The following is a 6,139-nucleotide window of genomic DNA, read 5'->3' on the forward strand; positions in this document are numbered from 1 at the left end:
TTGCCAAAACCTGTAGGACCATGGGAAATTGCCTTCTGCTTACCAGTTCAGAAGTTGCTTCTGCCAGTTATTCTGGCAACTGTTTTCCTAATAAGGATAATAAGGGATAGAACTCTTGGGTCTCAGGAGCATACGTGTTACTGTGAATGGCATTACATTTAAGTATTAACTGGCTTTGAGGACACCCAGGTTCAAGTCTGCTGTCAGCCATGAAAACTCCCTGGATGTTTTTGGACCAATCACTTACTTCCCTTTGGCTCAAACTCCCATCATTTCTTTTTTGTGGAGAGAAGAGTGCCATGTGTGTTGCTTTGAACTTTTGAATGAAAATGTCTATGGAGATTCTATCCTCCAGGTCAGGGTTGTCCCAAACGATGCTTTCTTTTCAAGAGGCAACTGGACTTTCTGGTTTTTCTTTGAAGACATTTCACATCTCATCCAAGAAGCTTCCTCAGCTCTGACTGGATGGTGGGAAATGGAAGGATTTGTACTCCTTGCAGACAGCTGGTCATTTGCATTCTTTTAGCGGGTCGTTAAGGTCACCTGGAGGTTTATCTGTGTCATCAGGGTCACTTGAGTGGTGCAAATAGGTATGGAGTCTTCTTGGAATTGTTGAAAGGACTGTGTTGTAGACTGGAGATAGATGATGTCGTATCCCTCCCCCTCTGTTGAGAGGGGGCTATTCAGTTTTGACATAGCCTCTTTAACCCCCCTTTCAAACTAGTGGTCCTCTGTGTCTTCAAAAGAGCAGCCCGTGCAGATGGACTGCTGAATCTAGTCCTGATGTGTTTGTTCTCCTATGTTGCGCCATGTGTTTATGAAGTACAGCTGTTGTTTTGTTTCCCCAATAACAGATCTGCACACGGCTCTTGAATTTTGAATGAAAAGTGAGAGATAGCTCAAATACTAATGTCATTCAGTGAACTTTTATATTGTTGGGTAGGAGAAGAGTGCCCTGGATTTGACTTTAGGCTAAATTAAATATCCCATTGCAGTTTGTCCCAAAGGTTCTTCTTTCCATGACCTGGATGACTGAAAATCTCGATAGACATTCACTGCAGTTTGATGAGTTAGATGGACAAAAACTTTGCTCAAGAGCAGGAAATCATAGTTGTTTTGATAGATTTTTGCTGGGTATTGAGAAACAATGTGTATCATCATGTCAGAATCAGTTCTTAACAACCATATAGACTTCCAGGGTGATCTGTCCCCAATCTAGTCCTTCAGTTCTTCCAATTGGGGACTCCTTGCTGCTGTGATAGACCCCATTCGCCTTGATACTGGCCATCCTCTTCTCCTTCCAGATTTATGGGCTTTTCAGTTGTGCCAAGTCTTTGCATAATGTGATAAAATGAGTTGAGGCTCAAAGGAAAACTCTAGACTGCTAAGTTCCATGAAATGGAAACTATGCATACATATATTTGGGGGTAACCTCAAAGTTTTTCTTCATAATCAATGCAGTTAGAATTATTACTACATTAGCCAGATGGTGGAGCCATCAGCACTTTCTCATTATATTTCAACTTCAATAATATTCCCAGTAGCTTAGCAATTAGATCCTGCTCCTCACATGACTAGATTTTATCCTGTGCAACAAGAAACCAGCATGTTGCCAGTATGACATTTATTTGAATTAATATTTTTACATATTAATTCAACAGGAGATTTTCAAGACAGGTGTGGTATTTCTCAATTTTACTTCCTAGCTTTTTTTTTAAGATGATACATTTGAAGTTTGATATAGCTGCCATTACCGAAACTTGGTGGGATGAAACTCACTACCGGAATGTATTAATGGAAGGATACAAACTATTCCAAAAGAAACAGACCTAACAAAACAGGAGCTGGAGTTGCATTATATATAAAAGATCACTTCATCTCTAAAAAAAGATAAAGGTTCCCCTCTCACATATGTGCTAATCATTCACGACTCTAGAGGGCGGTGCTCATCTCCGTTTTAAAGCTGAAGAGCCAGTGCTGTCCAAAGAAGTCTTTGTGGTTATGTGGCCGGCACGATTAAACACCAGTGGCGCACAGAACGCTGTTACCCTCCCACCAAAGGTGGTTCCTATTTTTCTACTTGCATTTTTACATGCTTTCGAACTGCTAGGTTGGCAGAAGCTGGGACAAGTAATGGGAGCTCACTCCGTTACCTAGCACTAGGGATTCGAACCGCTGAACTGCCAACCTTTCTGATCGATAAGCTCAGTGTCTTAGCCACTGAGCGACCGCGTCCCTAGAAATGCACAAAACCAAGGGTGAAAACCTCCTAGAAAGGCATGTAAAAGGAAAAAACAGAGGCTTGGACTAGAAGACCTCCAATGTCCCTTCCAGCTCTCTTCTGATGGATAAAAATACTTTCTCCACATTCTATAGTTTTGATCCTGCTTTCCTAGTAAGGTGAGGGAGGAGACATCTGAGAAATTCTGCTCATCTAGAGAAAGGAAATGACAGGGAATAGAAATTTGAGTTTGATGCCTGTGTGCTGAGTTTCCTGTTTGCTTTTAAAGGGAATGAAGATGTCTCATCCTTAGTGACTGATGTTTAGGCCAGATTGCAAAGACCAGATAGCAAGAACAGACTCCTGAATCAACATTCCTGATATAAGCCTTTCCCTTCTCCTTGACTGCATATTCATATGCAAAATGCTTGAAGCTGCTGCAAGAAACAGACATTATCTTGGAGAAGACAATATCAGCAAACATACCTCCCCAAACTCAGTGAGGAAAGGAAAGCCAGCAGATTGTCTCGACAGGAAGTTTGTGAGTGATTGAACTATCTCATGTTTGCTTTCTGCCTATTAATTTGGGGTTAAAACTCCAGAGAGAAGCCGGATGAAAACTACATAATCCCAGTTCCTCGAAAATCTTGAATCCTTAGTTGTTATACCCAGCAGCAGCAGCCCTACATCAGCTTTTTCTCCAACTCAGTTGCTCCAGTTCAGTTATGTTTCAAGTAATTTAAGATAAAACCATATGTGGCAATTCCTCAGCACTGCAATAACTACCATATGGTGTATAAGACACACTTCCCCCTCCCCCCAAAAAGTGAGTGGAAATATCTCTGTGTCTTATAGAGTGAATGTTGCCAAAGCCCCGCCCAGCAACCAGCCCCCACCCTTCAGCCTCTGCCTCAGCAATTTGCCTCCTTGCAGCAAACAGCAAACAGCCTAGTCAACTTCAGCACAGCCCAATTTAGCATGAGCAGCTGCCACCTATTGCTTCTGCACACCCCATTTTCAGCCCGTTCCAGGCAGGGATAGGCGGGGCAAAAATTGGGCATGTGGAGGGCAAAAATGGCATGTGCAGTGGCTGAAAATGGGACACACAGAGGCAGGCAACAGCCGCGATGGGCGGCGGTGTTGGGAGGTGGTGATCCCCACAGACTGGAACAGCTGATAGGCGGTATTCCGGGAGGCAGATCCAACCGTCAATCAGCTGCTCGTGCTAAATCAGGCTGTGCTGAAGCTAACCAGGCTGTTTGCTGTTTACTGCAAGGAGGCAAATTGCTGGAAGGCAGAGGCAGATTTTTTTTCTTGTTTTCCTCTCCAAAAGCTTGGTGCGTTTTATAGTCCGGAGCATCATATAGTCTGAAAAATATGGTACGTAACAATATTATCCCAAAAGTGCTTTTTCAAGAGTCAACTGGACTTTCTGGTTTTTCTTTGAAGACGTTTCACTTCTTATCCAAAAAGCTTCTTCAGCTCCGACTAGAAGTGAAACGTTTTCAAAATAAAACCAGAAAGTCCAGTTGCCTCTTGGAAAAGCACCTTTGGGACAACTATGACCTGGATGACTGAGAATCTCCATAAAATATGTAACAATATTTGCATGCTACATATTATGTATTTGAGCTGAACCTTTTTGAGTAAGAGGCAAGAAAAGAGATTTAAAAACTCTTCTGTTATAGAATGGTTGTCTGGGTAGTTGAAATCCAGATGTGCTATCCCTATTGATTGCTAAGTTGTCACACTTGGAATCAGCAGTGGTTCTTCTCCCTATTTGTCATAAATGGCCCAAAATATTTTAGATGGGAGTTACGTCATGGCCTGCGAAAGGATTTAACATCTGTTTTAACATGTTAAACCAATGTTTGTATCAACAATCAGCTGTATCCTTGTCAAATTCTTTATGGATATTTTTCCTCTGTTGATGCACGCTGGTAATTTTTTCTAAAGTTTATCAAGAAGGAAGTTTGCCTATAAGATGTCAAAAGGTTCAAACAATGTTACAGGGAATACTATTAAAAAAAACCCATTTTTAAAAAATAATTTTGGATAGTCTGGAGCTACTCATCTTTATATGATTCCTCTCATCTGATTTAACTGAAAATATTATTGACTATTACACTGAATCTGTTACACTGAATAATGAAGTTAGTAATTATAGAAGCTAAAATGTGGAAGTGAAAATTTTAATTTCTTCCCACACAGATTGGATCCCTTCCCTATACACAGCAGTTGGACATTGTACAACTAGGGGTGCAGTTGCACGGAAAGGAGAAACTCTATATAAAATGTTTCTTTTTTTAAAAAAAGAATTATAGATCATCTAGTTTATTTATAAAAATAAGACAGGATAAAAAAACTAAAAAATCTAGAAATTCCAATTTCTACACACACTTTCTATTTTTATCTGAATCTCATACTTCAGATTACTACAAAGTTTTCGTGATAGAAAAAGTAAAGACATATGCTATTAAAATATTGGAAAAAATGAAATATATACATATATATTTAGTATGAACAAGTGGCTAAAATTAGGGAGCACAAATCCTCTGGTTCTGCTAGATAAACCTAACTAAATTCTATTTCATATTTAGCCAAATTCTTACATAAAAGGAAATGTGTAAAACCTCTGCACTGGATAATCAAAAGTTACAAACTACAAAAACTGTTTTCTACACAATTTTTTTAACAGATTTCAACCATAACATAGTGCGTTGTAAAAATACAGCAATACAATGTAAAAATGCAGCTCAGTAATACAATCTATATTATAAAAAGAATTACAATGATATGTGTGCAGTACTGTAAATGCTATAACCAATAGCAGTAATACTGAACAGATTAATGGAAATTAAAAGTACTGAACAATTAGTGTTAAGCACAGGATCAACACCAACTTTACTGCCTGTATAAATACTTTCATCTCAAAAGTTTGAGAACATGACTTCATGTTGCCTAAATGACATCTAAGAACTTTGCCCATTTATTTTTAGCTTTAACCATTTCATGTAACATTTCTGATCAAAATTAAAACTCTTACTATATAATCACTTATTATATAATTTGATTAGTTAAGACTTGGATCAAGGACTTAATAGAGTAAAACAGTGAGAGGGCCCAAGGTTGTGCACCCATGAATTAATATATAAAACAGAACTTTTAAAAATAATAGTTGTCTGTAAACAGAAGACAATAAATTTGTAATGGAGTCAAGTGAAGTGGCTGATGCTATAACAATGTAATAACCCCTTTGCAGGAAAAGGTCAGTTTTAGGAGTATCTCTTGATATAGGGAGAAACTCCAGGTGAACTTTCCTTCATAATGCAAATCTATGTTTGTTTATTTAGAAGTAAATCCTACAATGCAGGTATCTAATTTCAAAGCCTGAGGTATGAGCAAATGCATTTTAAAAAACAAAACAAATTGTTCTATTTTCACTTTTCCATGCAAAGCATGAAATGTGTCCAAGACATTTTGTGTCTGAATAGAAAGTCATAATCTTTTGTTTCTTCATGAAAGAAAGAATTGGATATCCTTACGGAGACTCCAAATATAATCCTCCGAGTGATACTTCACTCTACCAGGTTCATTCAGGGGTGGGATTCAGCCAGTTCGTACCGGTTCGGGAGAACCAGATGTTAATTTTGCATCAAGTTCGCCAAACCAGTTATTTTAAGGACTGGCTGGCCCTGCCCACACCGCCCCTCTCCTCCCAGGAGTCTCCATGCAGCCTGTTCATCATGCCAGGCAAGTGCAGGGGCCACCCGGAGGCTCTGGGAGGGCAAAAAACGGGCCTCCCAGAAGTCTGGAAATGGCCCATTTCCGGCCTATGGAACCTGGGGGAGGTCGTTTTCACCCTTCTTGAGGGCTCAAGGAAAGCCTTCGGAGCCTGGGGAGGGTGAAACCCCCCCC

Source organism: Thamnophis elegans, chromosome 11, assembly GCF_009769535.1.
Source record: "Thamnophis elegans isolate rThaEle1 chromosome 11, rThaEle1.pri, whole genome shotgun sequence".
Taxonomy (NCBI): domain Eukaryota; kingdom Metazoa; phylum Chordata; class Lepidosauria; order Squamata; family Colubridae; genus Thamnophis; species Thamnophis elegans.